The following is a 20,336-nucleotide window of genomic DNA, read 5'->3' as shown; positions in this document are numbered from 1 at the left end:
CACATAGTCTAATCACACGTTACCAAAAGGTCATGTCCATCGATAGGCGATCATGTACAAAACAAACACAAAATGAAAACATAAAAGTAGCCTACCAAATGAACCCTTAAAACCAAACTACATTCCAAAGTGCTAGTATGTCATGCTTACAATCAACAAAATGTGATGTCTATGTCATATGGTTGCCGTGTACATAAAATACATAAATCAAATCAAAACATGTCATATGGCTCCCTCTCTTCCCATAACAAAACCAACTGTGTTTGTTTGCCCTGTCCCTTTATTGAGGTTAATCACAATCTCCTTGATGGCCATACCCGAGTCTGCTTATCTGTAAAGACAAGCCCCATTCATAAACAAGAATACTTGCAAACAACTACATAATTTGTAACTCCCTTCGTAGCTTTTTAGATAACACATATTGTGTATCTATATCTTTGGCACGCTTACTCTTCTCTCTTTCTGCACGCAAAGCCTTGAGCTTTGTCAACTGAACACCTTCGGAAAGAGTTTCATATAAATCATGGGGACACTTTTCCATGTTACCAATGATACTATAAGCAGACTGGCGAGCTTTGTCTTTGCTTATAACAAAGGTTTCCTTGGAGACCGCACTTACAATTGCTTTTTCAAGCATTTTGTCCATGAGCGTCTCATTTTGCACGATACTTTTTACGTGCTTCTCCGGCAATTCACTAATCACCTTGCAGAGAGTTGACCTTAGAGACTGAAGAAATGCCTTCTTCTTACCCTCTTCCATAATGACTATATAGATATCCTATTAAAAAAAGAAGCATTCAAGTCAAACTACATATATATAGATATTTTCGATTCTATTTCAAACTATCACATCAAAGCTCCTGCATTAACCTAATGTGACACATTGGTATACCATATTTCACTTTGAAAGCTAAAAGAACTGAAGGTGAAAATCGATAGCTCAAGATGACACACCCGGTCAAGTCATATGACCACTTATATAATAGTTCTTTGCCTCACCTTTGCAGTGCACCTTCCAAGCAAAACTAGCATGCGAATCGAACTCTGGAATTCTCATAAACAAATCATACTGGCTAACCACTGCATCGAAGAGCCTAAACTGTGAAGGCGCTTTGTTTGTTATTAAAAAAAAAAACGTTCGTCCTGCGCCATCCCTGCCTGGCTCTCTAAGCCTGCCGCGCCTAGCCTCACTGCTCGCCCTATGCTCCATGGTGACGTATTCTCCTCCCCGACACCTACTGTTAGGTGCAGCGGAATGATTGTTTGCGCTTTGCTCAAGATGAGTGCTTCGAACTGTGCTCAAGGTTCCTTTTAGTTCTTATGGAAGGGAGAGCCTTCCGTTCTTAATGGAAAGTGCTATGATCACGACAAAGTGAATGGACAATGTGCGTGCAAGTGTATGAAACTGAGAGATAGAGAGAGAAGAGAGATACGACACCAGAGACGTTGTAAAACCCTCCTCCGAAGGCCCCACTCTCGTTGGCGAGAGTAGTCTACTTATGATTGCACAAAGTGGTACAATGCGGATGCAATGGACTGATGCAACCTGGGACTATGCTGTTGGGGTATAAAGCCCAATGTGGTCGCCCAGGTAAGTGGGCGGGCCGCCAGGTATGTACACATATTCTTTTGTAAAAACCTAATAAGAACTCACTATGCTCTACACATTACAGTAGAGCGAGTTCACCATATCGTCGTGCTCTTCTTCTCGCACTCTCTCTCGCGTCGCACTTCCGCTCCTACTCCTTCAACTGGTATCAGAGCTCAGATCGAGGCTCGAGGCAGCACTGCAGGAGGCTAGAGTCACCAGCTCAGATTGGAGTGAAATTCGATAAGCGAAGACACGACCCCAAATCATTCTGAGGTCATCTCGGCCACCGTTCGGCTTCGACAAAGGTTTGCGCAGGCCATTTTCGACTACGTGGTCTTGGCGGGTGCAGATCCGACTCTGCAAATTTGGGGTTTTTGGCCTACGACTGCAGGTGCTGAGGATATCGACACTCCCAGAGTGTTGATTTGTGGCTGTCTACACATCGAAGGACGGCTCACAGTTCTTGGAGGCGTGTCACATACGACACGGGCGCATCTACACACAGACTGTAGGCGACATCGACTAGTTCATCAGGTAGCTTGAGTTTGCTGCTTGATATTCCAGATTTCATCCTGACATTGCAGGTACTTCCACATGGGATGTATTGTCAGAGATGATGTATGTCTGTTGAGGGTTTGTTGGCTGTGAGTCACGCAGCAAACAACCGCTGCAGCGATTACAGCATATAGTGGGAAATTTGTGGATGTATGACTTTGTGGGAAGTCTATGTACTGTCACATTTACTGCAGCCTTTGTTGAGGGTCGAGTGAGGTTTTATTGAGCTGGGGGATTCTCGAATGTTGAGATCCTTTCGGTGATACAGGTCTTGGAGCGATCCCTCGAGCACCCTTAGATAGGCAGCTAGGATGTATTGACTGTGAGTTAGACAGTTGGGATTGCATCTTTGCTTTACTGCCGTTGAGGCATTGTCACAGTCTATGCTTACAGGACAGTGACAGAACAGTGAGAGACAGTACAGGTGCAGGACAGGTTTACTCGCAGCTTACAGTGTCAGAGAGACAGTGTTTTTTGAGCTGTTTTTTGGTCTGTTTTTGAGTACACCAGAGCCATTTTACAAAGGAGACTCTGCCGAAATTTATGCAGAATTTGAAACTTTCTTGGTTCATTTGACAGGTTGATATTGGTTCAGAGGTCAGTTTACAGGGGAAACTCTGCTGAATTTTTCCCAGGAAAGTAAACCACTATGAAGCGTAGCTATGGCTGGATCACAGGACACTGCTCTTTACAATATCAAGAAGCTGGATGGAACCAATTTCCCATTGTGGAAGAAGCACATTTGGCACGTGTTGGTACAAAAGAAGCAGATAAAACCTATAAAGCTCAAGGGGATAAAAGCAGAAGATATGGACGAAGATGAATGGAACGAAATGGATGAATTGGCACTTTCTACCATTATGCTGACTTTGGCAGAAAGCGTTTACTTCAATGTAGCAGACGAGATGTCGGCTTATCAAGCATGGTTAAAGCTGAGTGATCTTTATGAGAAGCAAAGTGCAGCTTCACAAGTATACTGGCTTAAGAAGCTTGTTGACTTGAAGATGAAAGAAGGGACACCTATGTCCAATCATCTGAATGAATTCAACACAATCTACAGTCAGTTGTCAGCTCAAGGTGTCAAGTTTGATGAACCTGTTAGAGCTATGTTCCTGTTGATCACATCGCCGGAAAGTTGGGACACTTTTCGCACAGCTTTGAGTAATTCTGCACCTCCAGATGGTTTGAACATAGCAGGTGTAGAAGGAAGTCTGCTTACTGAAGAAACCAATAGAAAGACAATGGACAAAGGCAAAGGAACAGCCTTAGTTGTCAGGGGAAGGACCAAAGAAAAGTACAAAGGTGGAAAGAGGAATCAGTCTCGTAGCAAGTCCCGCAGTGCTAAAGGCAAGAGTGACATAGAATGCTACCATTGTGGCAAGAAGGGTCACATGAAAAGAGACTGCAGAGAATGGAAAACAGAAACAGGCAAAGAGAAAGCTGAAGACCATGGTGAGAAGAACAAGTCCTCAGTCAAGAAATAAATGTGACAAACACTGTTGCAGAGGATGACAGTCTAGTGTCAGGAGACATCTACTTCTTGAAGAATACAATGGACTCAGCTCTTCTTACAACATCTGATGGAAATGCACTGAGTGACTGGATTATAGACTCAGGGGCATCACTTCATGTGTCTCCAAACAAGGAGTGGTTTACTTCGTATGTGACCACTAAAGATCATGTTCGGCTAGGCAATGGGCTGACGTGTGAGATCTTAGGTGTTGGAGATGTTCAGTTGAAGTTTCAAAATGGCTCTTCTTTCACGCTGAAGAATGTGAGACATGTTCCCGCAATTACAAAGAGCTTGATCAGCCCAGGTTTACTTGATGATGCTGGCTACGTCACCATTTTTGGACAGAACATGTGGAAGATATCCAAGGGTTCTATGACAGTAGCACATGGAGTAAAGTCTGGAGGACTTTACATGATTTATGTATCAAATGTCTCTAAAAGTGTAATCAATGTAACCGAGCAGCCGAACGTTTCTTTGTGGCATAGCCGGTTAGGACATATGTCCAAGAAGGGAATGGAAATCTTGTCTCGTTCTGGTTATTTGCCTGGCTTTTCATTTAATGATTTTGAATTCTGTGAACATTGTCTGTATGGTAAGCAAACACAGCAGCCACATAAGCATAGAAGCAGTAGAAGAGATACACAATTGGCACTTGTTCATAGTGATTTGTGTGGACCTATGCCTAACCTATCTCTAGGGGGAGCTTCTTACTTTATGACATTTATAGATGATTACTCGAGGAAAGTATGGGTTTACTTTCTCAAGCACAAGGATGAAGCGTTTAGTGTTTTCAAAACGTTTGTGACACTTGTGGAGAATCAGAGTGGCAAGAAGCTTAAATGCTTACGCACTGACAATGGTGGAGAGTATGTTTCAAAGGCCTTTCAGGACTTTTGTGAGTCAAAAGGTATAAAACGTGAACTTACTGCTCCTTACAATCCTCCTCAAAATGGTGTTGCTGAGAGGATGAATAGGACTATACAAGAGAAGGTCAGAAGTATGTTGTCTAATGCACTGTTGCCAAATGGGTTTTGGGCTGAAGCTGTATCAACAGCTGTTCATCTTGTAAATAGATCTCCTAGCAAGGTTTTGCAGAAGGATTCAGTGCCAGAGATGGTATGGTCAGGCAAAATGCCCTCATACAAGCATCTCAGAGTCTTTGGCTGTGAGGCATATACTCACGTTCCAAAGGAATTTAGGAATAAACTTGAGCCAAAGAGTAGAAAGTGCATCTTTCTAGGCTATGGTAATTCTGGTGAGATGGGGTACAAACTTTGGGATCCCGAATCCAGAAAGGTTGTCCGCAGCAATGATGTTCACTTTAATGAATCCAAATATCATTCTAAACATGAGAGGGTTGAGGAGATTAGAAGAGTTGTCTTCCAAGAAGATGGATCTGCACGTGCAAGACAAAATGTCAGGGCTCAAGAGGAGCAAGGACAGGATAGAGTGGAACCACAGGTTGTGGCTGAGCCTGAGCCACTTGATGCATGGTTTTTGGGACCCCTACTGAAGATGCAATAAAGTCACAGTCAGTTGTTGGGGAGATGAGGATACTCTAGTCCAAGGGATCTCGAAAGAGAAGAAAAATCTACTTCACAAGCACCAAAGAGTAAAAAGTGCCATGGACAGAAGATACGTGGGAACGAGCTCTTATGCATGCCTAGAACCTATATCTTACAGAATAGCCCATTCTAGGTGTGAATTTCTAGTGAAATTTACACGAGGATGTTCGTGTGGACTCACAGCACAGCACACTCCGTTTTCACCTTTTTACCGACAGTAAATATTTTTTACCACAGTAAATATTTTTTACCTACAGTAAATATTTTTCACCTACATGGTAAATACAAATCACTTTTTACCTACATTAACTTTTTTTACCCATGGTAAATATTTTTTAATGCACCATAAGTATTTGGTAGGTAACAATTCACTGTTACTAGAAGCAGTGATTGGGCATCAACAATGCAGTTACAGGAGGAGAAAAGTGGAAAATCTTATGGTAAAGGTGAGTCAACAGGGATAAAGACTTTTGAGTTGAAAAGAGACATGCTGATTTTTTCAAAGAACACATGTCAAAAGAAGCCATTGTTGAGGATTTTTTGAGAATTTGATATTCAGGAGGACCCGACAGGTCCCCCTCTGACATGTGCAGAACCTCCATTTTCAACAGCCACCTTACCTGCTCTTAAATGCTGGTCAAGGCCTTATCGCCATGTGTCACAATCAGAAAAATCAGCATTTACCCTCCCCTCTCACATCACTCTAGAGAATATCTTGATGGTGACATATCAGGTGACCTCAATCTGTTGACCACCCTAAGCAAAAAGTAACCCCAATCAGCGGATTTAAGCATGTTTATCCCTAATCCTAAACCCTCTCAGAAACCTATATAAGGAGGCCTTCTCTCACTCAAAACCAACACTTCACCCACTTTACCAAGCAATGAAGCTATGACAACATTGCTCACAACGAGGAGCTATGGATGGAGCTCTACTCTCTCTCCCTCTCTCTCTCTCCCTCTAGTATGCTACATTACTAGCCCTAAAACCTAAATAAGGAGTCTTGTCTCATGCTCCATGGCCACCATCCACGCCATCATTCTCTAAGGTATTGATGTGTTGCTAGTAGGATCATACCTACTTGTTGGGTTGATTGTTTTTAACAAGGGATTAAGCCATCCTTGACTTGCTTCTCTATATCCTTGTTATGTATGATCAGATGCCCTTGTATTGTTAAGCTGATGTCTTGTGTCTATATATGCTACATAAGGTCCCTAAGCTTCGTTTTTATGTGTTTTGCCATATGTTTTGATGCCATCATAATGCCAGAAGTCTCACTTGCCTATGTGCACTATGTGTGAGGTCCCTAAACCTCTTAATTTAGGGTGGTGCCCCTTTGTTTTGTTCTTTGCTTGTTTGCATGAGGCGTGGTTTGTGGAGTGTGCACGAGTACAGAGGCCACCCGATTGCACTGCTCTTTTTCCCGCCATCATTTTGGTGCCCCCACGGAGGAGGGCTACACAGACCTTCAGTCCACAAGCAATGAAGATGTGCAATCTACAACATGGACGAATGGCGTGAGGAGTTTGCAAATTGGAGAACAGAAGAGGAGGAGGCTTTAGAGGCCTTAAAAGCTTTCATCAAGGTCTTGTTACCAGGTTGCAGTGTCATTGAAATTCAAGAAGTAAGTTCTTCTACATGCCTTGTTCGTGATCGTTGCCAATGAAGTAGAGTAAGAAGAAGAGCTTGATATACCTCTCCTCTCAACCTATGAGTGCTCCAAAAACCTCCAACGCACACGAGCTTGAAATATTCTACATCAACATACACGAAGGTACTGTGACACACATTAAGGGAAGAGAAAGCATCACCAGACCTCTCTTTCCTGAGGAGCCGACTAAGAGGAGGAAGATCACCTCTACACCTAAGTGGCCCAAGGCCGCAGCGCGTGCTCAAGCGTAAGGTAACATTTGGCTTAATCTCATTACTAAGGGATTACATGACCACTACAGGCAAGAAAAAGGCTAGTGAGCAACCAACTTCAACCTCCAACTTGCAACCACGACTCTCACCCCTAAATCCTCCTGAAGCAAAGAGGCGAAGGCTTGCCTACAAGATTGCCGCCCGTCTGCGAGTGCTCCCAGTGCACTTTGTGAATCCAGACACCACCAATCCCAAGCCAACCTCCTGTCCGCGTGAAGATCACTTTGGATATTGTCCAAAGTGCTTTGGAGACCGGGTGAAAAGCCTCCCTGCCCTACCTTTGCTGCTAATTTTCAAGAAGTTATCTCAATCTAAGGAAACTATCTTAGTTGATGATGTGCTGCACATTAATGGTGTCACTTTCATTCGTCATGCTGATTATGGTAATATCATCCAATTGTTGCTTGCTAAAAGGCTCAGCATTGTACAAAGTGTTGCCATCACGCCTTATGTCTTCACAGATGTATCAGGAAGAGTCGAAGTGATCCGAGGTGCTGACCTTCTGTGGCTGATCAGGCTCATTGGTCCCAAGGTAGTGCAACTAAGCTAGGCTCTTGTGTGTAAGTATGGATGCCAATAATGAGAATGATGATCCCCGCATGTTTCCTTTCCATTTTGTGCGTCATATCCGTGTGAATATTTGTATTGATAGAAAAATCTTTTATCAGCAAAGAATAGCCCTGAGAGACTTGGGGAAATCTTGCGCTCTCCTCATCCTGTCATTCTACCCTTACTAGACTATTACCATTCCTTTGATGTGTCGATCTTCATCCTATTTTGAGCTAAGTTGTGCTAAAGCTCCAAATTGTAATTACCATACTCTATTTTAAAATAAATTGGAGCTGTTTGTGTAATTATTTACTCTCTCACTTATGGCCTTCCGTAATTTTTATGGTAAGCCTGGGGAGGTTACTCCAGACTTTTTGGATAATTTGAAAATGGCCTTTCTGGTATCGGGAAGGGATGACAAAGCTACTAAGTTAAGGGCCTTTCCTTTGGTCTTGAGGGAAGGTGCAAAATTATGGTATCAAACTTTGGCACCTGAAGAAAGAAGAGACTGGGAGTCCTTAAAGATGGCCTTCATCGAAGAATTTCGCCGCCATGAGCCTCCAGAGGAGATATGGAGACAACTCTTAGAGCTATGCCAAACATCACCCAATGACTATAGAAGCTATGAAGGAAAGTTTTCCAACCTGTGGGAGAAATGGTGTGCATCACTAGGTGAAGGAGAAAGGGCGCCAGAATGCCTAAAGAAGGACTGTTTCCTGGCAGGGCTTTACCCCATCCTTCGAGAAAAGATAAAAGGTAAATTCCCAGATACCTTTGATAAAGCTATGACTTATGCAAGGGAGAAGGATAGGAAGTTAAAATTTCAAGCTCAACTATAAGGGGGAATGGAGCCTTCACCGCTAGCTCAACCTACGGCAAGGGTAGTAGCAGGGACAGGAGCAACAGACCAAGAGTCCTCTCAACAAGAATTACTTCAACAAATCACCAATCAACTAGAGAGCCTGTCCATCAATCTGGTTCAAGGTGTAAGGGCTCCCCAGCTAGGAAATGAACGAAATAGACAAGAAGGACAAAGGCAAGCACGTGAGTACATTTGCTACAACTGTGGAGAGGTAGGTCACGGCATGTATTATTGCCCCCATCCACGACGCTATCAAGGAAATGGTAATCAAAGACGGCCTCCTCGCCAGCAAGTCACTCCTCCTCAAGCTAGGCCACTAAATGGACAAAATGCACACGTGGCTCCACCAATCCAAATATTGAGACCCCCTCCTCCACCACCACAAGCACCAGCAGAGATCCCTCCACTACCATCGGGAGGGGAGGACAGGGCTGTCTCTGTCATAAGTCTTGACAACGGTAAGGATAAAGGGAAAGAAAAAATGGAGGAAGCTGTTACCATGCCAATAAAGAGAGTTAGGAGACAAAGAACTGATGAAATGGAAGCTTTAGAGCCGGATAAAGGGAATGAGGGTTCCTCCCAAGTGATAGGAGACAAGAAAAGGAAGAGTAGGTCAAGGAGGCACATAGGAGTAGAAGACTTTCCACTTGGGGTAGGATCCATACCTTACGACCTGGTAGCAGATGTGAGTAAGCAAGGACCAAAGATTTCATGGCAGCAACTCCTCCACCTTTCCCCAAAGATGCGTAGAACCTGGTCTAAGATGGTCAGCACCAGGAGGGCTAAGGCAAAGTCAGTTGGGTCTATTAGTGCAAGAGCCATGAAGGATATCGTGCCAGTCATTGATGCAGAGATTAAGAGTCAGCGAGTTTCCAATGTGTACGTAGATGGTGGAGCCGAGATTTGTGTTATGACAGAGAAATTAATGCACAGGTTGGGTTTGGAAGTAAACGAGCAAACTTCCTTACAAGCTAAGATGGCAAATAATGTAAGGGTGGCTTGTGTGGGAAAGGTTAATGGAGTGAAGGTTTCAGCTTTTGGTTTGGCAATCTCAATTGATGCTTATGTGATCCCAACTAAGGGGGAGGTCTATCCGCTAATCCTTGGAAGACCTTGGCTTATGGCTATGAAAGCTAGGCAAGATTGGGAGACAGGTTCCCTTGAGTTGTGACCAAATCATAAGGTAGGTGGCAAGCAACAAAAAATTGTGTATGACGTGAAGCAGGGTAGACAACAAGACCTAGAGATGGAGACTTCTATGGATGAATGGAGCACAAGCAGCTGCTCTTCATCTGAGGATGAGTCATCTGAGGAGGATGCTAGCTCTTTGGAAGTCATGGGTATAATACTGCGAAACCCAGAAGGAGAAGGTGGCCAAGACTCTCTAAACAAGGAAGAAGCCACAGGCTTAGAGGAGATGCTAGCTAAGGACCTACTAGAAGAAGAGAGAGAACCCTATTTGCAGGTACTAAAGAAGCATGCTGGCCTCTTTATAACTGATTACGAGCACATTAAAGGAGTGACGGTAACCCAACACCATATCCAATTAAAGGAAGGTGCCAAACCAGTGGTGCAAAGGCTAAGGAGATTAGGGCTAGTGCAACAAGATGCACTCTTAAAAGAAGTAAAAAGATTACTCAAGGCAGGATTTATCTACCCAGTGGAAGATTCTGAGTGGGTTTCTCCAGTTGTGGTAGCACCAAAGAAAAATGGGAAGTGGAGGGTATGTGTGGATTACAAGCCTCTAAACGCAGCCACAAAAAGGGACCATTTTCCTTTGCCTTTTCAAGATGAAATACTAAATGAAGTGGCTGGTCATGAAAGGTACACAGTGTGTGATGGGTACTCAGGCTACTTCCAAATCAGAATTGCAGATGAAGACCAAAGAAAGACTACCTTCATAACACCTTGGGGGTGTTTTGCTTATAGAGTTATGCCTTTTGGTTTAACTAATGCCCCAGCTACTTTCCAGAGGTTTATGAACTTGGTGTTTCAACCTTACTTTGGTAAGTCCATACGAGTCTTCATTGATGATTTTTTCATTTACAGCTCTAGGGAAGTACATCTGTCCAAGGTTGATGAAGGTTTCACCCGTCTGGCCCAATTGGGTGGGCAATTGAATAAAGACAAGTGCCACATAGGTGAGAGCAAGGTCACTCTACTAGGCCATGTTGTGTCTCAAGATGGTATTGAGGCTGACCTTGAAAAGGTAAAGACATTGTTAGCTTTACCTACTCCTTCAAACGTGAAGCAACTAGTCTCCTTCATTCAAAAGGTTCGCTACATGGGACGATTCATACATCTCCTTTCTCAAGCAATCTATCCTTTGCAGCAGCTCACTAAACACACTACATTGACATGGAGTGAGGAGGGTGAAAGGTGCTTTCAAGAAGTTAAAACCATTTTGAGCTCATTGCCTGTCGTCCTACAACCCACATGGGGTGAATTATTCTATGTAAATCCTAGTGTAGGTCCAGAAGCTCTAGGAGCTATCTTGATGCAAAAAGACCCAAAGACATCTCTCATGAGACCAGTCTACTTCTCTAGTAGAGTGATGACAGCTGCTGAAAAGGGTTTCAGCGCAACTGAGCAATTGGTGCTAGCTCTTAAGTTTGCAGTGGAGAAGTTTCAGGCTTACTTACTTCCGAGACAATTTGTGGTGATCACAACTGAGGAGGTTTTTCCATATGCCCTACAACACATGGAATTGTCTCAAAGAATAGCAAAGTGGGTGGTGCAGCTTCAAGAGTTTGACTACACACTACAAGTAGAGGATTCCACCCGTGCTTGTTTGGCAGATGTCCTCACACAAAGGTGTTATGAGAAGGCCAAGAAAGAGGCACCTAGTAAGGTACCGCCTATCCCGGAGCCTGAAGTTCGACTGGGAGCACACAGTCTGTATTTTGATGGGGCTGACAAGAGGACCAAAGACAAGGCATCAGCAGGCATAGTAATATTAGGTCCAGAGAAGGAGAAGATCTTTGCAAAAGGGTTTCATCTAAAAGAGGTTCATTCTAACAATGAGGCAGAGTACCATGCCCTTGTTTTAGGGTTGCAATGTTGTCTTTCTCAGGGCATCACAAAGCTAAATGTTTTTGGTGACTCCATGTTGATTGTTAAGCAAATGGTTGGTGTATGGGCCTGTAAAAATGACAAATTGTCTGTTAAGATGAGGGAAGCAAAGGCCTTGTTGAAGGGTTTTAAAGAAGTTCGAGTGCACTTTGTACCTAGAGATCAAAATCGAGAAGCAGATGCCTTAGCACATGAAGAACTACAAACTCTCATAGTAGGTGCTATCCTTGTGAAAAGTCCTTTATACCAGGGAAAGGAGGATCTGCATGATTTACTTTACTTTCTTGAGCATTGTGAAGCACCCTCTGGTATGAGTAAAAGTGAACGTAGGTGGTTGGCAAAAAAGGCTACCAGCTATAGCTTAGTGAATGAGGACTTGTATTGTAGAGGGAAAGATGTTGTCTTAAGGAGAGTTCCTGCATCCCAAGAGATAAAGGATATTTTGTTTAGTTTTCATGAAGGTGTGTGTGGTGGCCACTTTGCACAAGAGATTACTAGCAGAAAGATTTTACAAGCAGGGTTCACGTGGCCAAGCCTCCATCGAGATGTACAACATTGGTGCAGCACATGTGAGGTTTGCCAAAAAGCTGAACCAAGGCGTCTTACCCATGAAAATCAGCATCCAATCAAAACCTATGGGCCATTTGAAAAATGGGGGATAGATGCAATAGGGCCACTACCTTGCACTCAATCAGGGAAGGAATACATCATTATGGGGGTGGAGTACATGATCAGATGGGCAGAAGCTCGTCCCACAAAGCGCATCACAGCCAAGGACGTGAGTGATTTCATTTTTGAATGCCTTTGTTGCCGTTTTGGCACACCTTTGGAGATTCTCTTGGATAGGGGACCGGGATTTCGAGCTGATTTAGTCGGGCAATTGATGAGCAAGTTAAAAATCAAGCGCAGACACTCTACACCATACTACCCTTAGTGCAATGGTCTTGTGGAAAAGGTAAATGGTCTTATATGTAAGATCATCACTAAGCAAGTGCATTTACATCCTAAGGCATGGGACAAACACCTAGATGCAGCACTTTGGGCCTACAGAACATCCTTTAAAACATCCTTGGGGTATACACCTTTTCACTTGGTTTACGGGCAAGAGGCACTATTGCCTATAGAAGTGGAGCTAGCGAGCCTCCGAGTTCTAAAAGCACATCAAGAGGATAGTCAAGAGAAGCAGGTGGAAGGAAGAATCATCGATTTGGAGAGGTTAGGGCTAGATCGAGAGTCAGCAGTGAAGTACTATGTAGCCCAGGCAGAGAAGAAACGAAAGAAGTTCAATCGCAACCTTGTCAAGAAAGGTATCAAGGAAGGTTCTTTAGTGCTCAGATACGACAATCGCTTTGATCGCAGGAAGGATGGTAAGTTCTTGCTTAAGTGGGAAGGCCCTTTTGTAGTGATACAGAGGTTCTCAAATGGTAGTTACCAACTGGGTGACCTAGATGGTAAGGTACATCAGACCCCGGTAAATGGTTGGCGATTGAAGGCCTACCAATGTCGTCTTTCACAGCCATATGCTGGTGAAATCAATGCTAAGGATGGTTCAGAGGAGAGCTCATCATATTCGAGCTCCAACTAAGGTAACAATCATGTACATAGTCGTTCCAAAAGAAAAAAAAAAAAAGGAAAAAAAGAGAAGAAAAAAAAGAAAAAAAGAGAATGCTACCATTGAAAGTGGATATTGACAATGGATGGGGTATGGCTTTCAAGGGTCTAAGAGACCAGTTTTTAGTCATGGATGGATACAATTATTCATCAGAAAGGACTAAACAGGGTGCATCAGCCAAGAAAGCAGTAACATGGCAAATTCAAGTGGTACCAGGTGGGTAAGTATTCAAGAGAACCCTATTGTAGCACAACCTACAGCTAGAGGCATCAAATACCTCTAGCTTAAGGGGGAGGGCTATATGATGCATGGTTTTTGGGACCCCTTCTGAAGATGCAATAAAGGCACAGTCAGTTGTTGGGGAGATGAGGATACTCTAGTCCAAGGGATCTCGAAAGAGAAGAAAAATCTACTTCACAAGCACCAAAGAGTAAAAAGTGCCATGGACAGAAGATACGTGGGAACGAGCTCTTATGCATGCCTACAACCTATATCTTACAGAATAGCCCATTCTAAGTGTGAATTTCTAGTGAAATTTACACGAGGATGTTTGTGTGGACTCACAGCATAGCATACTCCGTTTTCACCTTTTTACCGACGGTAAATATTTTTTACCTACAGTAAATATTTTTCACCTACATGGTAAATACAAATCACTTTTTACCTACAGTAACTTTTTTTACCCATGGTAAATATTTTTTACTGCACCATAAGTATTTGGTAGGTAACAGTTCACTGTGACTAGAAGCAGTGATTGGGCATCAACAATGCAGTTACAGGAGGAGAAAAGGGAAAAATCTTATGGTAAAGGTGAGTCAACAGGGATAAAGACTTTTGAGTTGAAAAGAGACATGCTGATTTTTTCAAAGAACACATGTCAAAAGAAGCCATGGTTGAGGATTTTTTGAGAATTTGATATTCAGGAGGACCCAGCAGGTCCCCCCCTGACATGTGCAGAACCTTTAGTTTCAACAGCCACCTTACCTGCTCTTAAATGCTGGTCAAGGCCTTATCCCCATGTGTCGCAATCAGAAAAATCAGCATTTACCCTCCCCTCTCACGTCACTCTAGAGAATATCTTGATGGTGACATATCAGGTGACCTCAATCTGTTGACCACCCTAAGCAAAAAGTAACCCCAATCAGCGGATTTAAGCATGTTTATCCCTAATCCTAAACCCTCTCAGAAACCTATATAAGGAGGCCTTCTCTCACTCAAAACCAACACTTCACCCACTTTACCAAGCAATGAAGCTATGACGACATTGCTCACAACGAGGAGCTATGGATGGAGCTCTACTCTCTCTCCCTCTCTCTCTCTCCCTCTAGTATGCTACATTACTAGCCCTAAAACCTAAATAAGGAGTCTTGTCTCATGCTCCATGGCCACCATCCTCGCCATCATTCTCTAAGGTATTGATGTGTTGCTAATAGGATCATACCTACTTGCTGGGTTGATTGTTTTTAACAAGGGATTAAGCCATCCTTGACTTGCTTCTCTATATCCTTGTTATGTATGATCAGATACCGTTGTATTGTTAAGCTGATGTCTTGTGTATATATATGCTACATAAGGTCCCTAAGCTTCGTTTCTATGTGTTTTGCCATATGTTTTGATGCCATCATAATGCCAGAAGTCTCACTTGCCTATGTGCACTATGTGTGAGGTCCCTAAACCTGTTAATTTAGGGTGGTGCCCCTTTCTTTTGTTCTTTGCTTGTTTGCATGAGGCGTGGTTTGTGGAGTGTGCACGAGTATAGAGGCCACCCGATTGCACTGCTCTTTTTCCTGCCATCACCACCTATTGTGCGTAGATCTGGACGTGTCACGTGACCTCCTAATAGGTTTGTTCCATCTATGAACTATGTCATGTTGACTAATTGCAATGATCCTTCATGTTATAAGGAAGCAGTGCAAATGAAGGACTCCAGGAATTGGCAATTGGCCATGCAGTCAGAGATGACAGCTCTGCATAAAAACCAGACATGGAAGCTAGTTAAATTACCACAGGGCAAAAAGGCTCTACCTTGTAAATGGGTTTACAGGTATAAGATCACCGCTAATGATAGTCAGCCAAATTACAAAGCAAGGCTTGTTGCCAAGGGCTTTAAGCAAGAACAAGGCATTGACTTTGATGAAGTGTTCTCTCCGGTGGTCAAGATGACTACATTGAGATGCTTTCTTGCATTGGTTGCCATATTAGATTTGGTGTTGCACCAAATGGATGTCAAGACAGCGTTCTTGCATGGTGATTTAGATGTGGAAATTTACATGCAGCAGCCAAAAGGGTTTGTTGAGAAAGGCAAGGAAGATTGGGTATGCCAGTTGTTAAAGAGTCTTTATGGCTTAAAACAATCACCGAGGGGGCATGGTACCATAAATTCCACAAGTTTATGCTTTCTCAAGGCTACAAGGGTAGTGAGTTCGATCACTGTCTATATACAAAGAAGGCTAAGGATGGCAGTTGGCTGATCCTTATTTTGTATGTGGATGACATGTTGATTGCTGGCAAGCACTTGGAAGAAATTTTAGCTTTGAAGTCAAAGATGGAAAAATCGTTTGACATGAAAGACATGGGTGAGGCAAGTCATATACTTGGTATGCGCATTGAGAGAGAAAGATCAAAGAAGTTGATTTGGTTATCTCAAACAGAGTATATTGACAAGGTTTTGCAACGTTTCAATATGGAGAAGGGAAAGGCATTGAGTGTTCCATTGCCACCATATGTGAAACTTAGCAAACAAGATTGTCCTGTGTCTGAGGAAGAACAGGCTGAAATGGATAAGATTCCATATGCGTCTGCAGTGGGTAGTTTGATGTATGCAATGATTGCTACTCGCCCAGACATTGCATTTGCAGTGGGAGTAGTAAGTCGATACATGTCAAACCCAGGCAAGAAACATTGGGAGGCAGTGAAAGGAATATTGAGATACCTGAAAGCTACAAAGAGTATGCGTATATGCTATGGGAGTCAGGAGCTAAGTGTAAAGGGTTTTACAGACTCAAATTATGCAGGTGACTTAGACAACCGAAGGTCTACGTCAGGGTATGTCTTTACATTGGCTGGTGGAGCAGTATCATGGCGTTCTAGATTACAAGATTGTGTTACTCAGTCTACTACAGAGACTGAATATGTTGCAGCATCAGAGGCATGCAAAGAATCAATTTGGCTTAATCGACTAGTAACAGATTTGGGAATCAAAGAAGAGATGTCTGTGCTATATTGTGATAGTCAAAGTGCTATACAATTGGCTCGCAATCCAGTTTATCACTCAAAGACAAAGCATGTGGATGTGAAGTATCATTTCATCAGGGAAATGCTCGAGGATAAGCAACTTCAGCTTGTCAAAGTTCACACCACAGAAAATCCTGCTGATCTACTTACAAAAGGACTTCCCTTAGAGAGCTTTGCGCATTTTCGCAAGCAGTTAGGTGTAGGGTAGTACATCACTTCTCTACATCTCTTGTATATTAGCTTTTATAGTAGCTTCTCTCACACTTAAAGTACCACATTGGACTTTAAGTGGGGGTTGTTGGGGTATAAAGCCCAATGTGGTCGCCCAGGTAAGTGGGCGGGCCGCTAGGTATGTACACATATTCTTTTGTAAAAACCTAATAAGAACTCACTATGCTCTACACATTACAGTAGAGCGAGTTCACCATATCGTCGTGCTCTTCTTCTCGCACTCTCTCTCGCGTCGCACTTCCGCTCCTACTCCTTCATATGCCGGTGACGACGACGATGATGACGACGACGACTTTAGGGCTGAAATCTGTGGTCTTCTATCTGCTGAATTTCGGGGCTGTTTCGGTGGCTGAAAATGACTGTTTTGGCTGCGTTTTCGAGGGCTGAGAATGACTGTTTTAGCTGCGTTTTTGAGGGCTGAAAATGAGGGTATCTGCAATGCTTCTAGGGCTGAATGGTTTGCTGTCCATGAAGGCTGAAATCGCTACTGTTCTGCTGCGGAATGGGCTGAAAACCAAAAACGCTGCAGCTTCTCTAGCGTTAATAGAAAACGCTACCCTGTCTGGTACTGATGGCGATCATGGGAAAAACGCGAGCTGTGGAGGTCTTATTGCTGCTGCTTGAAAACTCCAGGTTTTCAGAGAAGATGACGATGATCCAAGTTGAAAAACGCTAGGCTAATGTGCGGTGAGGATGAGGACCAAAAACGCTAGGGGTTCCTGCTGGGGTTCTGCTGAGGAGGTGCCTGTTGAGCATGTGCTTCTACTGCCTCTTCTGCTAGAAAGTGCTAACTTGGGTTTGCTTATATATTAACTTAGCAAAATTGCCCTACCTACTTTTGTTGGAAAGTCACTTACAAATAATTAGTGAAAAATGTCAAAAATAGAAAAAATAGGCTAAATGCACTTGAAAATTCCTATGACTGAATCTGATGGATTCTGAAGGGAATACTGATGATCATGCTGTGTGCAACCAGAGGATATGCATCTTGCTAAGTGACTGGGCATGCACGATCTACGAATAGACTCACAAAAGTGCCAGATCACTACTAATCTAGACTGACTGGACTGACTGAACCCAGATCACTGCTAATCTAGACTGAATGGACTGACTGACTGAACCCTGATCATGCTGTAGCTTTTCCACGGACACATAGGGCTGGATGTGTCACGTGACACCTACGGTCAGTCTCCATCTTTGCTTTCATTCTCTTTTGCTTAACACCACCGGGGCATCTCCAAGGACCTGCGTACTCACCCGGAAGAGCATTTTCGAAGATTCTAGAGATTTTTCGATTATCTTGCAACTAGTACCACCTAATTAATAGGTATTCCTAATGGCTTCAAAAAAATAAAAACCATTGATTTGTTTAGAGATTCCAATTTCAGATAAGGGGTGACAAGCGCATACATCTTCATGCATCATGCTGCCATCCTCATCCGTTTCGAGTGCCGGCCCGTCCTGATCCTAATGAACTTAGCCTGGCATTTTTATGCGGCACAAATAGCAGTCATGCATCTTAGCCCATCCCTAGATTGCTATGGCCACCACAAGCACGACCACAAGTCATGCATCGCTTTGCTTGCAAGGTGCTGACCTCCCATTGTGAGCGTCAGCACAAACTCCTCCTCACATCGTCATCATCCTTGCCGAAGAAGTTTGAAAAGAGGAAGCTTTGCCACTACAGAAGTTTGCATCACAGTGTATAGACAAACATCTCAAGCATAGAAATAATATACAGTTTACAGATCAACATTAATTGAAGAAAGAGTTTGTGGCAAAGCCTTGCTAACTTGAAACAAATTTGGAATCCAGCATTGGCTGGCAGTGGTGAGCGTAGATCTAAAGCCAATGTCTACCATGTGAGGGGGGATACTAGGAAGCTAGAGAAGTTAGAACAGCATCGGTCCGCGCCTTTGGTGTAGTGACCCTTGGCCCAGTTGTTGCCAGCTCTGGACTGGCCAAAGACGAAGTTATCAAGGCAGAAGATCTGCCCATAGGGGCCCGTTCGAACACTGTCCATAGTACTTGGCTCCAGATCCATGAGCACGGCACGAGGCACATAGTGCCCGCAGCTTGCCTCATTGTAGTACACATTCACTCTCTCCATCTGCACGTCAGTGTCACCGATGTATGACCCCGTGGGATCAATGTCGTGCTCTGTGCATACCACCTCCCAGAACTTGGCGCCGATTTGGTTGCGTCATTGGCCCCCTTGCAAAGGCTCCTCCTCAGTCAAAGTGACAACTGTGCCGAATGACAAAGGTGCAGAAGCAAGGGTCTTGACTCTTGATGTCTTGGGAATTTCTTCGTGTCGACATAACTGCCAATCGAAATGGTCTCGGTGTCTAGCCACTTGTAGCTTTGATCATGGTACTTCTTTCTAGGATAACACAAAAAACTCGAAGCCAGTCTTACAATGGTTCTCTCTTTGTTATAAAGAGAAACATGGATATTTGGCTACTCTCCAATACAATTTTCTGGCTTCAACGAATGTCAGTGCTTGGTTTTGTTTGCATTGTAGGGTTAGCACTCTTCCTTTGCTGACACATAAGAACATAATATTACCCAGCCAAAGGAGTCCCTGTTAGTAAATTAGCAAGTTTCTTGCCTATGCAATAACAAAGCACCCTTTTTAAAAAAAGATCTGGTAAATTACACAATTGAAGCTAATCAGATCGACTGCAATGACTTTGAATGACTCAGCCTACCTTGAATGGGAAAATGATTAGAGTGATTACCTTAAGTTTCTTTCTGCACTACATAGTAGAATGTCTCTATTTCTTTCTCAAATAAATTGTACTCCTGACGTTCTATCCTAATTATCCAAACGCATTCATGTTTAACTAAGTGTGAATGAGAATGTAGGCTTACCAATCTATCCAGTCCCAGACCACACCAAACTCAAGTAGAATAAATAGACTGCATACTGCAAAAAATCACCAAGAGGAAATGTTTCAGTTAAGGGGATGGATATAACATCACTTCATGTCATCAATACTAAAGACAATGTAAACTCTAAATCACTAATTCAAGCTTCAATGAAGTTGTTAAAGACAAATAAAAAAACTAGAAAGAAAATCAGAGAAACAAACACATAATTGGAAATACATCCCAACATGGCAAGCCTTCCAATGTCATTCCTTTGCCTTGTTGTTGTTGATTCTAATACAAGGCATAGTAGGAAACCAAAGCTATTACTTACCTTGGAGGCTTGCTTGGCCATGCAATCAGAATAAAAAAAGCTGCAGATCAAGTCAACGAGCTTACCAAGGAAAAGAAGAAACATGGGCATGGTTGCGCCATGCATTGTGCAAGCCAAAGCCACCAGCCAACATAGTTACTGCATCCACCCGCCCGCCCAGATAGCTTGTGGAAGGCCACTCTGGCCGCAGCACAAAGGCACCTGCATTTCAGAGCTCTCAGGTCTCCCAATTTCTTCTCCTTCTACCCGTGTCATACGGAAGCAAGAACTCTCTCTCTCTCTCTCTCTCTTTTTGACTGCTAAGAATTGCTCAAAAAGATTCTTGATCAATTTACATGAAAACTGCAATCAAACGAACTAGCACTTCATCCTAACGCTATAACTGTGCAACTGGGCAGTACTAACATGTTCGATATTCTCAAGA

At 43.2% G+C, this 20,336-nt stretch overlaps 1 pseudogene; it reads right to left on the bottom strand.

Moving 5' to 3' along the window:
* Positions 1-958: 958 nt before the first annotated feature.
* On the bottom strand, positions 959-20,017 carry LOC147425598 (uncharacterized; annotated as a pseudogene).
* Positions 20,018-20,336: the final 319 nt, after the last annotated feature.

Source organism: Adiantum capillus-veneris, chromosome 25 (genome assembly GCF_014529385.1).
Source record: "Adiantum capillus-veneris isolate H3 chromosome 25, ASM1452938v2, whole genome shotgun sequence".
Classification (NCBI taxonomy): Eukaryota; Viridiplantae; Streptophyta; class Polypodiopsida; order Polypodiales; family Pteridaceae; genus Adiantum; species Adiantum capillus-veneris.
This window is presented reverse-complemented; position numbering and strand designations above follow the sequence as displayed.